We start from the raw sequence: 18,701 nt of genomic DNA, 5'->3' as shown, positions 1-18,701 counted from the left end.
TACTTCAAAAGCTAGCTAATAGATATCAAAATCAAGGTAGAACATTCTTTTAACACATCAAGGTAGAACCACACTTCAAATGTAATCTAGCATGCATTCAGCCCACTCGAATTGCACTTCATCAATTTCAACTCTGGAGTACTTGAGATTGGTAAACTGTAAAAACACATAAATCCACCATATGTCAAATAACTAAAACAAATGTGTACATGTATCAAATAAAAAATATAAGATCACAAGTGCTTGTCATAAACATGCTTACCAGCGTGTTGAAACCTATTCTGTGAATGGTGGCTTCGAATGAACTTCACGAGCAAGGCCAAAATTTGCTATCTTCACAAAGTCCTTGGTTACCAATAAGTTCTCTGCAAAGGTCATAATCTAGTTTAATAGAATGCTAACTTCACCAGAATAATTATAGGTGCATAAATCACATTTAACAAAATAAATGCTAATCCTAGATAACAACGTTGTAGGAATAGATATGTTAAGAGCACACAAATGAATCTTTATAGGGATATTTGGTTAAAAGCGGAACTAAAGAGGTACACCTACCTCCCATGTCAATAAGTCACTTCCTCGAGTTGGATATGGCTTTTGCAAATCTAGCTCCATATAGAAGGTGTAGAGTTTGATATCTTGAAGCTGCAAATCCAATCAGAAGTAGGATTAGCGTGGTAAGCAAGACATTGAAAATCCCATTAATAGACACATATTGGCCATGAGAACCCTTGTTCTTGTCATTGAAATAAGGTGACTAGGAATAAAATAGGCACTAGGAATGACTAAAAATAAGTACAACTAAAATTCATAATTAGGATATCACTAGGAACGACAGTAGTGAAATAGTCTCCTTTCCGATGCCAATCAATTTTTGTCACAACCTGCAAAGCAAAAGAATGAATAATAGAAAGGTAGTGGCAAAGAACATTATAAAACTAAAATTATTAATAGGTTGCAGCTTAGGAACACACGCAATATAATTAAAGAAGGAATCAAATATAAAACTGCTTTATTGCATAAATTCCTCAAGCCGAACCTTATTTTCTCCCCCATTTTCTTTGGCTTCATTTTAGAACACTTGCCGTGCCAATCACAACCTTCCGCAATGATCCAATGTTTAGAAAATCTTAAAATATCATCTTAAGCATGTTTTCTTAGGCTTCATTTTAGACCTGTCTTTTGTCGGCCTACTAGCAATGATCTTTAGCAAAAACAATAAACTGACTGCAAGCTGTGCACCTAATCTCATTATATGATAATGCAACAATCAAGTTGGAAAAAATTATACTAGATGCCATATCTGTATGACAAAACATTTCAAAGATATTTTTGTAAATCCATTTAGGTACATCAGTACATATTTGCTTTCATCCACATACTGAAATGTAAAAAGGATGAAGCAAAGCTGTCAACCTTTGGTCATATTATTTGTTCTTATAACTGAATTGTAAAGATCAAACTTGTTAATAGATAGTGGAGGGAAGAAAGTGAAGAAAGCTTGCAGAAGCTACAACCAAATTCAGCTACAACACACACAGAAACATCAAACAATGAACAGGACAACTGGGAAAATTCCACACAGAAACATCAGTATAAAGAATGAGTCACGACTCCAACATCTAAGACAGCATCATCTATGGAAACATGATACTAGTGGAGTTGAAACTTACAGGATAGAAAATTCAACAAAAAAAATAAAACAAAGCCATCATGTGTCTCAAAGTCAAGGTTCAACATCATAAGAAATATGCATACCAAACTTATAAGTCGTTGATAAAATTAATTCTTGACAATAAGGATACTAGTTGGTGCTTACAGGTAAGGGGTTTGCGGAAATGAATTGGTCAAAAAAGAATAAATTATCAAGCAAAGAACATGAACTTGCTACCGTATTCATGTAGGATCAGCAAGTACTCACGTATCTTGACTCGAGGAGATTCTTCAAAGTTTCTTGGAGAATCTATCATTAGTGGCAATACAGTTTAATGACAGAATCTGCTCCAGCTGTGAATAGCCATGGCTGCCTCGGATGAAATTTACAATCTAAAACACCTGTTCAATTAATAAGTTAATGTTAGGTCTAAGATAGGCAGGAATTGCAATTTTTATTTGAGTTAGAAAGCCATAGTTTCTTAATCTAGACGCGGTAAATGAAAAACAAGGAAAACAACAAAGTTTGCAACACAACTGACCTCTGTCATTAAACTGAGAGAATTTGGTATGCCTAAACTTTTCAGGGCACTTTAGGTTTCATCCTGATTCCAGCCTCAAAGGCTAGGTAACTAGGTATAATGTCATGATTTTTATATATTTCCAATTTGTCAGTGTGTATTAGAAAAAAGAAAGAAACAAAACTGAGATATAAAATAGGCACTAGGAATGACTAAAAATAAGTACAACTAAAATTCATAATTAGGATATCACTAGGAACGACAGTAGTGAAATAGTCTCCTTTCCGATGCCAATCAATTTTTGTCACAACCTGCAAAGCAAAAGAATGAATAATAGAAAGGTAGTGGCAAATACTCTACCAATTAAAATAAAGTAATCCAAAGGATTAAGTCTATGTCTAGAAACAATTAAGGTAATTTGATGTGCCTATATTGAAATTAATTACTATACAGATACATATGTACTCTGAAGGGGGGATACACAGTGAATATAGCTCACCTTGCAATGCTTTAATCGGATGCAATCATATTTATCATCTCGAACCCATCTCACTGCTGGAGTGGTATTTCCTAAAGCACAGAATCGAGTGCCAACTGATCTGAACAGAAACTAAAATAATATTATGAGTAAAAACACTTACCCTCATCCTCCTCTAGTTTTGATTCCTCCACATGAAGCAACTCCTTGACCCTTGCTTGATTCTCTGCACTTCCCAATCCAGTATCTAAAATAAGCACATCGCATCCTCTGAAACAATGTGTAAATGTATGTCAGAAAGAAGCAGGGTGGAATTAGGCATCGAAAACTGAATTAAAAAAAACCCTAGAGGGTGGAAATTAAATTACAAAAACCTGGAGGAAATGAACATACAAAAGAAACGCTAACCATAGGTACGACTCCCTTCTTTTAACATAACCATATTAAATTTATATTCTAACCTAAACCATCCAATATCTAAATTCCCATTAGATCTTCAAGGTTACAATCTTCCATAATCACCTAACATGAAACCTAAATGTCACTGAAACCATTTCAGATTCAGGTTAATCTTTATTTACAACATTCAATTACCCAATATAACAACTCTTATCCTTGTTAACTAGTAACACATCATACCCTTAACCTCCAACACCAGAACAAACAAATTCTTATTGACTCTGCCATGGATCCAGCTCAAAACACACAGGATTCATTAGGTAACATCTACTGCAACTAATGATCGCACAAGGGTAAGGAACAAGAACTAAACCATACCTCAATCCCCTACAAACAGAACATTACATAGTGCATCTTCACTAGCATGATCAAGAAGAAAGAATAACAAGAAGTCATTAAAACAACCTGTTAACAACAACAACAGATCGACCTCATTACCTCTGCACCCTTCAATCACCGGAGACGATCACTGATACGAAGAAGAGATCGATCCAACAGAGCTGTGGTGGCCGGGACCAAAATACCAGTCTCTGCTTCCCAGAAAGAACCACCTGAATCAACACTAGAAAGGATCAAGGTTCGAATTCACAACCAAAACCAAACCCTTACCTCCAAGATCGAAGTTAGGGCAATGACTTGTTCTTGCCGACAAACAGGGACAGAGATCGGGAAGGAACAATGGTTGTTACCTCCTCCAAACAATCGATGCTGGCCTGATCCAACGCCGATGCCCTTGGTTCCCTCCCGACAGCCGGCGAAATCCACCGATCGAGATCCGTCGCCGTTGTTCACTGAGATCAGAGAAGGGAGGAAGGGATCGGGGAGAAAGAAGGTTCGGCTGTAACTAACCTCTCTTCCTCTCAACGCTCCAAGGTCCGCTCTTCGCCGGCGCCACCGAGAGAAGAAGAAATCGCCGGTCTCGGTCGCGTGAAGTCCGAAGTCGCGAGAAGGAGAAAGTCGGGGGAAAAGAAAAGGCTTCGGCGCTTTATAGAGAGGTTTACCCCAAACCCCATCCTCAACCTTTAGCAATCAGACGATTAAGAAGAATGAAAAGAGGAAACGAGAGGTTTTGACCGTGTACCCAGCGAGGGAAGAGGCCGAGAAGGAGAAAATGAAGTACGGAGAGCCTTTATGCCTGCAATTTTAGGGTTTTAACAGGAAGACATACTTCGTTATTCTTGTACTGCACTCGATCTCTCTGCTTCCGAAGAAGGAGACCCCTTTACACAAGATCAGAGATCTCGGTGTTGTTCTCTCTTCCTTCGGATTCCCTCATGTTGCCGACCAACCGTTCCATGGTGGTCGTGGGCGTCCTCTAGCTGTTCGGATCTTGTCGGCCCCTACCTTAGCCGGGAAGAGCGAAAAGAGGAAGGAGGAGGAGGAGGAAGAGAGGATCGGACGAGGAGGCAGAATGGAACGATTTATACTGCGATTTTGCTTAGGATCGAAGCAGGTGGTTTTGATCCTAAGGGGCGTCGATCCAGGAAGGGGAAGAGATCCAGGAAAGGGAAGAGGGAGATGAGGCTGAGAGAGATGGTCGGAGGTTTAGGTTTAGGTTTAGGCTGAGAGAAGGGGCGCGATATTGGTTTAGGTTTGGAGGGAACTTTGTGAAGTGTTATAAATTTTGGCTGGTGGAAAAATTAAATTTTTTTTTTGGTTCATTAACATAGGGTTTTAAAAACCGCTGTTAAAACCGATGTCTATTAACAAAAAAAAAGGCGCTCATAGACATCGGCTAAAAAACCGATGTCTATGAGCGAAAATCTGCGCTTATAGACACCGGTTTTTGGAAAAATCGGTGTAAAATACTCAAAGACATCGGTTTTTGCTTAAAACTGTTATTGTTCCACCGATGTCTATGAGGCTTTTTCTTGTAGTGAAACTATTAAAGAATAGATATTCTGTCTATTTTGATAACAAACTTGTGATCAAGAAAAATAGGGAAGTTATCTGTTCTGGTACGTTGGTTGACAATTTATAATCCAATAACTCCCACGATACAATAAATGGAAATTAATAACACATTTTCTAAATAAGAGAAAGTAACCTTCGGAGATGAAGCAATCATATTTTTGGCATCTAAAGCTAGGTTATATTAACTTGAGTAGGATTCAAAGGATAATAACCAATGAACTCTTGGGTTCATTGGTAGTGGAAATCTTTCCAACCTACGAGTCTTACTTGGAAGGAAAAATAATCAAGAAGTTTTTAAGTCTAAGGGGTATAGAACCAAAAATATGATGGAATTGGTTCATTCTGATTTGTGTAGACCTTTGACTATCCAGGCAAGAGGTTGTTTCGAATATTTCATCTCTTTTATAAACGACTATTCGAAATAAGGATATATTTACTTGATGCACCACAAGTCTAAGTGTTTTGATTAGTTCAGAGAGTACTAGACTGATGTGGAGTAACACTAAAGTAAAAGTATCAAGACACTATGATGAAATAGTATTAACAAATACCTCTTAGGAGAGTTTAGGAGTCACTTATCAGATGGTGTAGTAGAAAGAAGGTATAAGGCTCTTATGGAATAATTAGATCGATGATGAGTTATTCAGAAAATTACCAAATTCATTTTAAGGATATACACTGGAAACGGAAGTGAACATAGTACCTTCTAAGTCAGAACTCTCTACTCCCACAGAATTGCAGAATAGGCGTAAGCCTAGTCTGAAGCATAATAAGATTTGGGTGGTCTAGCACGTGAGAGACACTGATAAGTTGGACATGAGTTCACTTGTTTGTGAGTTATCCTAGAAAAACGAAAAGAGGTTTATAGTCCTTAAAATCGGAAGGTCATTGTTGGCACCAATGCCCGATTTTAGAAAAGGATTATACTATGAATCACAAGCCCATGAGTAAAAATTGTTCTTAAGGAAATTAAAGGACACGTCTAACCTAGTAACAATTGTACAAGATGAAATATCATAAGAAACTGCAACACGTATCACAAATGATACACAATTACAGAAAGTGTCTCATCGTAGTGGGAGGGTTGTTAGGCAACCTAAAAGATTCATGTTTTGGGAGAGTCTTTGGACTTGATCCTTTGTGAACATGAACCTAATTCCCGAACATATGACAAAGCGCTCCAAGATAAAGATGCAGCATATTTGAAAAGAGCAATGAATACAGAATTAGAATATATGTATTCTAATAAAGTCTGGGAGCTTGTAGAATCACCAAATGGTGTAAAAGCCATTAAGTGAAAACAGGTCTACAATAGGAAAAGAGGATAGATGGGAAGGTGGAAACTTTCAAAGCAAGGCTTGTTGAAAAAGGAAAATTTTTCGCCAGTAGCCGTGCTTAAGTTTATCCGGATTCTTTTATCTATATGGACTATGAGATTTGGTAAGTGGATGTCAAGACAACTTTCCTTAATGGAAGTCTTGAAGAAAGCATCCATACATAGCAACCAGAAGGGTTCATTGCAAAGAGCAAAGAGCATCTAGTATGTAAGCTCAATCGGTCTATGGACTGAAGTAAAGCTTCAAGGTCTTTGAACATCTGGTTTAATAAAGTAGTCCAGATCTATGGATTTATTTAATAACCGAATGAGTCTTGTGTATACAAGGAATATGATGGAAACGTGGTGGTATTTCTTGTACTATACGTAGATAAAATTTTTGGTAGTTGGAAACAATATCAAAGTGTTGTCAGGCGTAAGGGTATGGTTGTCCAAACAATTCAATATGAAGTACTTGGGAGAATGCATATATTCTTGGGATCAAAGGGATCGCAATAAAAGATTATATTTTACTTATCCCAAGCTTCATATATCGAAACAATCCTCGCTCGGTTTAAGCATGCAAAACTCCAAGAAAGGTTTCTTACCTTTTCAGCATGGAGTAGCTTTATCTAAAGTGTAACACCCCTAGAAAGCCTAGATAAGAAAGTAAGGATAATGAGAGTTTGAAGGTAGTGAAAAGAAGGTGTAAATATTCTAAGTTGAATATTAAGATGGGAAGGATTTAGATGATTAAAACTTTATGAAAGAAAATAAAGTTGAGAATATAAATCATCTATATTTATAATACATGGAATTAATGTAAACAAAAGGAAGGAATATGAGATAATATATATGTGTATGAAATATTTATGCATAATGCATAATATGGTGATATATGAATTATTATGTACAAAAGAATATCAATAATATGTTAGAAGAGAAATAGGATTGAACCTTGGACCTCTTGTAAGGAACATGTATAGGATATCAAAGGGGATAGGAGAATTATTGATAAGGAGAGAAAGGACTAAGTAGTTAAGAATAAGAAAGGATTCTTTTTACTTAAAAGGAAAAGGAAGTAAAAGAAGTAAAAATATACATAACCAAGTTTTGATCCTTGGTTCTCTTGTGGATGCATGCATCAGTTAACCAAGCGTGATAGGCGAGGACATTGTAAGCAGAGAGATCGAAATTTTAATTAAAGGAAAGAACAGAGAGAAATCAAAGGAAAGAAAAGAGAGAACTCAAGAAGCATTTCTCTAGAATATTCTTATCATTAAAGAGGAGAAATAAATAAGGAGGATGAATCAAGTCAAGTTTTCCTCCCTCATTTTAGTATAAATAGGCATGGAGGGTGGCTTCATCCTCAACTCACTCTCCTCCTCTTCTCCTAGAGGTGCCGAGACACTCCCTCTTTTCTTTCTTTCTTTTGTTGCCGAGCAACACAAGAGGAAGAAGCCTCCTCTTCTTCCTCCTCCTCTCCACCAAAAGACCTAGCCACTTCTTCCTCCATTGGTGCCGAGCAAAGCAAGCAAGGAAGAAAGGTCCACAAGCAAGTTCTCAACTCTAGGAAACTTAAGCAAAGAAGGTAAGCTTCCCTCACCTGTGGTACAAGGATTTTATGTGATTTTCGGATTTATAAGGATTAGAAAACCTAGGAAAGAATTTAAGAAAATTCAGCTAAAGAAAAGGTTTTCAAATCTAGGATGATTTAAACAAGACCTCATTTCATGATAAGATTTTCTATGCTATGTAGAAGGATTCTTTTCCATGATTTTATACTGATATGATGTATGATCAGAGGAGTATCTAACCCTAGGATTTAACCAAAAATATTTTAAAGAGGCTAGGAAGATTATTGTCTAACCAAACTAGTGCAAGGTTCCTTCTATGAAATGCTAAGGACCTTTCTATGGTTTTCTTGCTTGGAAATTAATTGGAACCAAAAGAAAACTCACTTGTATGCTTCGGACCAGAAAGGTTAAGGGTTAGAAAGACCTTCAAAAAATTTAAATAAACATGCTCCTATGATAGGATATAAAGTTTCTTAAAGGGTGTTCACATTGCTAGAAACTCATGAACTCTTTTTAGGGTTTTTCGGCCATGATAAAAGGGATAGCTTAGATTAGCCTAAACAAAAATATTAATATGCTCAAGACCTCTGTGATATTATGATATGAAAGTTGATTAATGCTCTCATGTTTAATTGGAATGTAGAAAATTAGTTACATGATATAAGACATGTAAGATCACAAGAGTCCTAGCTTGTTTATGATCCAATTTTGTGTATGATGTTCTTAGTAACTTTTGCCATGATATTTACTTAGGCTTTCCATGCTTTAGGCCACTTAAGAAACCTAGCTTAAGGACTGGTAGGTTTCGGCCATGAAGGAAAATAAAAGAAAAAGGGAAAGAAACCTAGGAAATGCTATACATAATGAGAAGAAATGAAATTATGTTATGTAATATGCCATGATATGTTATAGCATAGGAAATGCTATACATAATGAGAAGAAATGAAATTATGTTATGTAATATGCTATGATATGTTATAGCATAGGAAATGCTATACATAATGAGAAGAAATGAAATTATGTTATGTAATATGCCATGATATGTTATAGCATAGGAAATGCTATACATAATGAGAAGAAATGAAATTATGTTACGTAATATGCCATGATATGTTATAGCATAGGAAATGCTATACATAATGAAAAGAAATGAAATTATGTTACGTAATATGCCATGATATGTTATAGCATAGGAAATGCTATACATAATGAGAAGAAATGAAATTATGTTACGTAATGATATGTTATAGCATAGGAAATGCTATACATAATGAAAAGAAATGAAAAAGGAAATGCATGAAAGATTGTTAGGGACATGATATGATAGTTATGCATGATAAGTTATTTTTTTTGTATGGTTTGTACCAAGGGTGGGCTCCGTAAACGCCCCGGGGTCGATGGAGTAAGACTCGGGCCTCGTCAGTAATGGGCCTCTGAATGCCCTAGGTCGATGGAGTAAGACTCGGGCCTAGTATGTATGCATGGTAGGGTTCAAGACTTGCTACCTTGGACCTACCTATGAAGCGTGCGCATTATGTATGTGGTACAAACCGGGATCCCCTCTAATGATGATATTAATTTCAAGTACTTATAAGTATAAGTTTTCAAATTCATGATGCATTGCCTACATATGTGCTTGAATTATCTGATGATTAGATATAATGTCATGTGATATTATGATATGAATATGAATATGATACCCTTGTATGTCGTATGCTTATGATACCTCGCATGATATTGATATGCAATGATATGAATTCGGTTTTAGTGAGTAGGAAAGGAACTTACTGAGCCATGAGTGCTCATAGCTTACTTTCCTTGTACCGCAGATATGGGGGACGGATATTCGGAACGACGGAGCAGCAGGAGGAGCAGATAGTGATGTGTGTGGTGGTGGCTCGGCAAGAACGATTCGGACAAATTAATATTTTTAGTTATATGATCAATATATGCACATTCGAATTAATCAGAATATGTGATATCATGCTTATTTAAATAAAAGGAATGATTTAAAATTTTCCGCTGTTATAGTATAACTAAAGCATGTACGTAAGTAGTATAAGATCGTAGCGCCGCCCTTGGGTAAGAAGGGTGGGCGCTTACATAAAGAGATGTCTCCGAAGACATCAAAGGAGATAGAGGAAATGAAGACAGTTCCTTATGCTTCGGTTGTCGGAAGCCTAATGTATGCTATGCACGAGATCAGAAATTTGTTTTGCCGAGGGCATAGTTAGCAGATATCAAAGTAACCCTAGACAAGGACATTGGACTATAGTAAAGCATATATTGAAGTACCTTAGAGGCACTAGAGATTATATGCTAGCTTACAAAGCAGATAATTTGGTCCCTGTAGGTTGCACAAATTTTGACTTCCAATCGGATAGGGACAATAGTAAGTCGACTTCGGGGTTTTGTGTTTACTTTAGGAGGTGAAGTCATAACTATAGAAGAGTGATAAGCAAAGGTGCTTTTTCGGACTCCACCATAGAAGATGAATAAGTGGCAGCCTCTGAGGCAGTCATAGAAGCTGTATGGCTCATATACTTCATGATGGACTTAGACATGTTTTCTGGTTTGCCCAAAATTATTACAATTTATTGTAATAATAGTGGTGCAGTATGAAACTCGAAGAAACCATAAGTCTATAAGGCAAGTAAACACAATAGAGCGCAAGTACCACCCAATACAAGAAATCGTATAAACAAGGAGAAGTTGTTGCCGCCTAGATTGCATCAGGTGATGACCTGTAGATCCTTTCACTAAGGTCCTTAAGGCAAGAGCTTTTGATAGGCATGTTGAAGGGTTGGGAATCAGATGTATGACAACATTTATGGCAGCATAGTCTTTTAGTATAAGTGGGAGATTGTTAGAGTGTATACTAAAAGCCTAGATTTTGTATAAACATTTATTTAGAAATAAAGAATCACAGTGGTCAATATCTACATTTATTTGTTAAATGTAATTTGTTCAATTAATTTATATAGTAGACAACATGGTGTGTGGTGTCACACACAGAAGATCATGTTATCGGTTCTTTATAAATTATAAACAGTTGCTCGCGACTAAAATGGAAAGGAACAACCCGTTGAAGTAGTCGTAGTGTAATTAAGTATTAGTTTATCTTAACTAATAAATTACACTGATACACTCCAAGTGTATTTAGTAGGACCATTTTAGGTAAGTTATTTTTGTACTGACTTAATAAAAGAACTAGACTTTAGTTATTATGGAAGTGTGTGCTCTTAATCCTAATATAATAACAAGCACATATATTTAATATTTATTTTTTTGACTTATCAAAGGGTGAGGTTTAGCTCGATAAATCAATATGTCCGATAAGTTGGGAAATGATATTACTTATAGTGTGTGTTGTTGATTATAGAAGGAATCTGTGTCCTACTTATCTAGGTTGAGAATGTCCCCAAGAGGAGCTCATAAGGATTGTCATGTTAAATCCTGCAGGTCGACTTAGTCCGACATGACAATGAAGTTGAGTGGTACTACTCTTGGAGTTAGATATTAATTAAGTGAGTTGTCAGTAACTTACTTAATTAGTGGACATTCGTAATCTTAAACACAGGGAGACTAACACACTCATGATAAGAAAGAGCCCATAATGTAATTTGGGATTGGTATGGTAGTGCGATAATAACTCTCTAGTGGAATGAGTTATTATAGATGAACTTGAGTTGTGTGTTCAGGGCGAGCACGGGATACTCAAGCTCATCGGAAGGCCAAAACCAATTTCTTCTCTAGGTCCTTGTCGTAGCCTCATTATAGCCTCAAGTCCATCCAAATGTAAGACTCTTCTTGGTGCCCAAGAAGGGGGTCGGTCCAATGCTTGGTGACCAAGCAAGGGCCGGCCACATCCTCTTCTATAGGGGCCGACCCTATTGCTTGGTGACCAAGCTAGTAGGGGCCGACCACAATAATTCATACAAGGAGGGTTGTTTTGAATTTTTAAAATATTCTCTTTGTAGGAAACTATACGTTTTAAAAGAGAGATTTTAATTTTTAAAACTTTCCTTATTTGAATTAGGTCACATGTTTTAAAAGAAATTTTAAAAGATTTTAAAACTTTCCTTTTTTAACCATCCTCATGGTTTAAGAAAAAAGGAGGATAAGTTTTAAAATTTAAATTTTCTATCACCATGTTAAAAAAGGAAATTTTATAAGAGATGTTTTAAATTTTAAAACATGATTTTAATTTTTAGAACTTTTCTTTTTCAATTCCTACTTTAGGAAAGAGAGCTTGTAAACTTTATAAGAGGATTTCTTCTTGTAAAATTTTAAAAAATATATTTCCTTATTCTTGATGTGGTGGCCGACCACCTTGCTTGGAGCCCAAGCAAGGGGTCGGCCAATTATAAAAAAAATCATCATCTAATTGATTTGGTGATTGATTCAATCAAGAGGAAAGAAAAGGAAAATTAAAAGGGAAAAGGAAAAGGTAGAGGAAGATTTTAATTTTTGTAAAAAAATTTCTCGTATTTGCCTTAGGCAACTAATATAAAAGAAGGGGTGGGGAGGCTTCAAGAGACACAACAATTCTTATTCTCTTGGAGGAGTCTCTCTTGGTGGTGGTCGGCCCTCTCCCTTCTCTTTTCCCTTTTGCTCTCTTCTCCTTGGTGGTGGTGATGGCCGGATTTTAGAGGAAGAGGAAGGAACTTTTGGGTGGTGTTCATCTTGGAAGATCGTCGCCCACAGGACGTCCAAGGCGAGGCGAGGAATACGGCAGAAGATCTCGAGGTCGTGTGTTTACAAAGAGAAGGTATAATTAACAATTATTTTCCGCATCATGCTAGTTATTTTTCTTTGTATGAATTCCAAACACAAGAGACATTAGATCTAGTTTTTCGAATTAGTTTTTCGAGTTTGTGTTTTCTTCTTTTTCGAATTTGTGATTCGATTGTTCTTTTTGGTTAACCTAGAGTTATTTAAGGAAAATAATTATTAGCTTTCCTTAAAAGGCTTTGTCTAGGCGGTGGTGGTTGCTCCCATATCCAAAAAGGCCATGTGCCTCACTATGCAGTCCTGGAAGCCAATTTTGGAAATTAATATTTAATGGAATTAATAACATAGGTGGATTTGAATCAACAGTGTTAAGTTCCGCTTGCGATTTAAATCTAAATTATTAAGAACAGATAAGTTAAATTTGGAATCAATGATGTTAAGTTCCGTCTGTGATTCCTAATTTAATTTCTAAAGAACAAGTAGGTTATTTAAGGAAAGGTTGGACACTTGTACAAAAATTTTTGTACAGTGGAACTGGTACGTTTTCCTTGGACTAACCAACACGCCTATCTTCTCTCTCATGATTACCCTAGTGTCGCAGCACCTATTCGCATGAGGCCGACTTAGCATTGCAACCACCGTCCCTCAACTCGCCGACTTCTCTTCTTCCTCATCACGATCGCCACCACTTCGCTCGGTCACCGACCCTCTTCCTCTATGTGAGGTCAGGACAATGACACACCAGCCACGGGAGAGTTGTTGACGCTCTCCCTCTTGCGAGATTCCTTTCTCCCAGATTCAATGCTGCAACATTGCTTAGGGTTGGATCGGAGATGCCACCGGTCGGGTGAGAGCTCCGGTCCTTTGTTGTTCCCTAGCCCTAGATCCATAGCCGAGCTTCTCTTCTTCTCTTCAGCTGTGCCTAAGCCAACCATCGCTAGCTGTGACTAGGGGAGGAAGACAACTGACAAGAGAAGAATACCGCCCTTCATGATAACCCTGGATCCTTCACTATGATCGAGATTTGGGGTAAGTGTGTAGATTTAGATTAATGTCGGATGGAATCCTTTCCTAGTTGTTTCATTGGATCAATTCCAATTATGAAATTGGATGTGTTTTAGGTTACTGGTGTGGAGATCAGTGACTCCACTTTGGTCTGGCCACCGACAGGAGGTTATCTTACTCCTGTGCATGACCAGCATCGCTTTGGGCACAAACCATGGGCTGTTAGCACCCTAGAGGTGGTCTCCTTGTTCATTCTCGTGATTCAAAACCTAATTATTTAAAAACTTAAATTAATTAAAACTCAACTTAAATTAAAAATATTAATTAAAACTTAATCTAAATTTAAAATTAATTTAAACTTAACCCAAAAATTAATCAAAACTTAATAAACTAAATCAAAATTAAATGATACATCAACTAAACTTGAAATCGTAAATTAATATTTAATGCCTTCAACAAATTAAGTACATTAACCCTAAACAGAATTTAATAATTAAAAAAAGGTGGGGTTCAGTCAACCAAATGCCAAGTTCAATCGACCAAACTCGGCGTTTTCTTTAAAAAGTAATCATTTGTTCGGTCGACCGAATATTTGGTTTGGTTGACCAAAAACATTAGTTTATCGCTGAAAATTGAACTTATCATCAATTATTCGATCGACCAAACACCTGGTTTAGTTGACCAAAAACTTCAATTCAACCTTATCTAATGCACAAATGTATACATATGATCAATTTTTTGGTCGACTGAAAACCGGATTTGGTTGATTGAAATCAACCACCTTCTTCTGATTGATTAATAATTCGACGTTTTAAGGGATCGGTCGACCGAACCTAGAGATCGGTCGACCGATCGAGATCTATATAACCAATGTCTGGGCAGAAGCTTTGCCTCACTCAACTCTTCTTCACCTTCATCTCTCTCTCCGCCTTCAGTCTATATTTCCCCGCCTACGACCTTCTTCAGACTAGAATCATGCCTCAGTATGATTTAAACATATTTTCTTCTTTTTTTGCTCAATTTACTTATTATACTTTCTATTCTTATTATTGTAGTGAAAAACTTCATAAAATTAGTCAAAAGGAGGCTAGCTCCTCTAATCCCAATCAAGACCCTAGGTTTTCTAGGGAAGACCTACATTGATCTTTTAACAACAAGACCTTTTTAGTTGTCAGAACTAGGTGTCTTGATCTACCTTTCTTTTAGAACTACTATCCTGAGATCATTAATATCATCCAACATTACTCCTTAGATAGCCTAGTTCTTTGTAAATATGAATACAATCCCACACTTTGTATTGAATTCTATCATAATTTATGTGAGATTAATGCTCATCACTTCAAGACTAGAGTTGCTTTAAGGGGCATGCTATTTGATCTTGACATATTCTCTCGTTTCCTATGCATGCACCCCTCCCCTAATCGGGTTTTTCCATATCCATCTTATCATGATACTTTACTTGCTCCATTTGCTCATTTGACTCTTAATTTCATGTATGCCGACTTCTTCCAAGGTCCTCGACCAAGGAAGATGTCATCAGTTTTACTTAGTCCAATTGACAATGCACTCTACAAAATGGTCATCTCTTGCATTCATCCTCTTTCCTCTAGAGATCAAGCTATCCTATGTCCAGTCCATATTTTTTTGATGTATGCACGTAATCATAAGTTGGATTTGGATTTTGGTTATTGGGTCTTTCAGTCCATTGCTACTACTCTGGCTATAGTACATTATTTAAAGTTTATATAATTCATTGTCACATCCTGACTGCTTCATACTTCTTTGGGGGTAGGAGTTGGACGTGGGGAATTGATAAAATTATTCGACTTTGACCTAGTTGGCCTCTGTTAGATGCCCTTGGCTAGGATTAAGGCTAGTTCTCAGGGCCTAGTTTACAAGCATACTCATCCATGTTACATTTCACGTGCTACGGATTAGCCTAATATTAAGGATGTTCCTATCGCTGTAGAGGAGCCTATTGTTCCATTTTTGGCCTTAGAGTTCCCCAGACGCTATATTTTGATGCGGCTTAAGGGGCATCATCCTCAGCTCCTCCATAGTCTAGAGATCCGTTTAGTCAACTGCATGATGAGATCTTTGGCTAATTTAACTCGCTATAGACTATGCTCCAGGGATAGCTAGTAGAGTTTCTTCAGGACATAACTAAATGAATCGGTACTTTGGAGGCACAGCAAATTGATATGTTCAATTTTTTTTTATCTATGCATGATCCTTCACCCCCCTCCATCTAATGTTTGACCTAATGTATTTGCTATTTCGACATTATGACTATGTGTGTATTTGGATTTGGTACTTTTTAGTTATGGGTACTTTTTAGTTTTGACTTTCAACCTGCATCTTAATTGATATATGCATGTGCTTTATAGATTAAGTTTCTTATATTTTTGAAAATAATTATTTATTAGTTTTTTAAAATTATATATTTTTTAAAATTTCCTTTTCAAAATTTATTTTCAAAATAGACTTCAAATTATCTTTTTGGAGTAGCCTAGGCCTTACTGTAGAATTGCACACTCCTATAGTTTTAGTAGTCAGCATCTCACAAGTACAGTAGGATACCTTGCTTGTATATTTTGAAACATAGAACGGTGTGAGATGCTTAGGACTTAGCCTAAGATTTCATATGTTTATGTTAGTGCATCGCTATAAATCTGGGTTTTAAAATAAAATACATTGATCAATTTGAGTAATCTGTCTAGTAACAAACTAGTTAGAACCAAACGCTCAAATTGACCAACATGAATCAACAGCTGCTATCTTATGGTAGTCAGCTAAGTATGAAGGTTGGACATTTCATTATACGGATATTTTTTTTCTTAGTTTTCAAATCATACTTGGACGTTTAGGAAAATATCAAATTAAGAGGGAACATTCCATCAAAAGATTTTAAATTTTTCAAAATGTTTTCAATCTCAAAATTAATAAATTTTGACTTTCAAATTTTGCTTTTTAATTCAATGCATCTTGTTTTAAAATTTTTCCTAACAATATTACATAAAATATTTTTCAAATTCATGCTTTCTAAAATTTTTATCACCTTAAAAGCTTTCAAATTCTTTTCAAAGCCTAAGAAAATACAATTTTTTGAATTTTTGTTTTATTTTGAAACTTTGATGTAATATTTTTCAAATATGAACTTTCAAGTATTTTGACTTATAATTTTTATAGTTGGCCTTTTAAAAGTTTATCTTACTTGAATCTAAATCAATATTTTTACAAATATTTTAGAAAACAGTTTACATTTTCTAACAACTATTTTCTGCATCATACACTTGGTTTTTGGTTAGTATTTGTATGCTTTGAACTTTAAAAATTATATATTTTTGAAAACTTATCTTTCAAATCACTACCACTTTTAGCACATGTTCCTTGAGTTTTTTTTTTAAATGCTATGCTTAGAAAACATTGCTTTAAAATTTTCATATTTTTTTCTAACTTTATTCTTGGAATAGTTTAGGCATGTTATTTATGTTTCTCCTATTTTTGATGTATGTCAAAGGGAGAGTGTTAGTGAATTCAGGGGAAGTTGTTAAACTCAGGGAGAGAGTAAAGTTAAAAATAAATGCTTGTTTACTTATCCTTACTTATCTTTATAAACTTAACTGTGAACCTTGATTGTCAAACATCAAAAACGGGAACACTACAACAAAAATAGCTTTTCGCAGCGCGCAAATTCGCTTTTCGCAGCGTGCATTGCGCGCTGCACAATTAAAAGCTGTTGAAAGTCATAAATTATCCGCGGCGTCCTTTTGCGCGCTGCGAAAAATATTTTCCGTGGCGTGCAAAGCATGCCGTGGATAATAGTATCCGTGGTGTGCTTTACGCGCTGTGGAAAATACTATCCGCATCGCGCAAATGTATGCTGTTGATGGTCTTAACTATATTAAAAAAATAATTTGATGAAAATAATAAATTAAAATTTTACAACAAATTTAGTGCAAATCAAATCCATACAAAATTAATAAAAGTCATAATTTTTCATTATACCACACAAACTCAAAAGATCTAAAACAATATATGAAATCTCTAACAAACTAGCAATTACATAACAACAATTCAACTTACAATCCAAACAAATTAGTATAATATGTATCAATCACAAAATACTATAAATTTAGATAACCATGTGATGTGAACCCAACGAGAGAGATATCTCAAGAACCCACAATGAATTGAAAACAGAAAGAAGGAAGGTCTAAATCGATAAGATGGATGAAAAGAAACCTCGACCCAATGCTTAGAAAAGCACGAACCTTGGTATAGAAGATGGAAGACGCCACAACCTTGGGATTGAGGTTGATAAGTCTTCGAACGCCACAAGGAGATGCCTTGATAAGTTCAAGTTCAATGAAGAACCAACAAGCGAGAGCCTCACCGTGTTTTAGATTGAAAAAAATATATCAAAGATACATGTGTGGCCGTCACCCCTTTATTTATAGCTATAAGGTGACTAAAAAACCCTAAAAGGCCAAAAGAAAGCCCATTTAGTAAAGACCCATAGAGACTACTTAGCCATTTTAAGCATATGGCATTATTACAACCCAAATAAAGGTAAAAATGAGTCCAAATTGAGCCAACATATCCATACTACATAGATATGAGACTTAAATACTAATTAGCTCATCTAAGGCTCGAATTATGTTGACTAAGCCGGATGACTTGCTCTTGGTCAAACCTTCTTCAATAGTAGCTTTGGCCTTCACATCTTCAATTAGCACATTAAGTGCTTCCTTCATCTTTTTAGCACTAGCCCTTGTAATTGGTCCTCCATTGATGCATAATGGATCATCATTAATATCTGGAGTGTATTGAGCATGACCCATATCACTAGCTTGTTGCACAACTTGTTCTCTTTCATTTATTCCATCATTCCCCCTCTCCTCAAAAGGATTCGTCCTCGAATCTTGATCACCTACATCAAAAGGAGAAAGATCAGAAACATTAAATGTAGCACTCACATTATACTCACCTGGTAAGTCAAGCTTGTATGCATTATCATTGATTCGAGCAATGACTTGAAATGG

At 36.0% G+C, this 18,701-nt stretch overlaps 1 long non-coding RNA gene across 4 annotated transcripts; it reads right to left on the bottom strand.

The window, feature by feature from the left end:
* Nucleotides 1-243: 243 nt before the first annotated feature.
* On the bottom strand, nt 244-4,082 carry LOC122032639. Of its 4 annotated transcripts, none has more exons than XR_006126176.1 (8): nt 3,961-4,082; nt 3,550-3,662; nt 2,816-2,922; nt 2,674-2,744; nt 2,196-2,485; nt 1,922-2,055; nt 556-884; nt 244-365 (listed from the first exon to the last, which is right to left on the bottom strand). It is a non-coding gene; the product is annotated as an uncharacterized LOC122032639 (long non-coding RNA). The 4 variants fall into 4 exon arrangements; XR_006126178.1 differs by lacking the exon at nt 3,961-4,082 and adding an exon at nt 3,801-3,946 and having other exon boundaries at nt 556-645; XR_006126175.1 differs by lacking the exon at nt 3,961-4,082 and adding an exon at nt 3,801-3,945.
* Between the last annotated feature and the right edge of the window lie 14,619 nt (nt 4,083-18,701).

This window comes from Zingiber officinale, chromosome 11A (genome assembly GCF_018446385.1).
Source record: "Zingiber officinale cultivar Zhangliang chromosome 11A, Zo_v1.1, whole genome shotgun sequence".
Lineage (NCBI taxonomy): Eukaryota > Viridiplantae > Streptophyta > Magnoliopsida > Zingiberales > Zingiberaceae > Zingiber > Zingiber officinale.
Note: the sequence above shows the minus strand (reverse complement) of the source record. Positions and strands in the feature narration are given on the sequence as shown.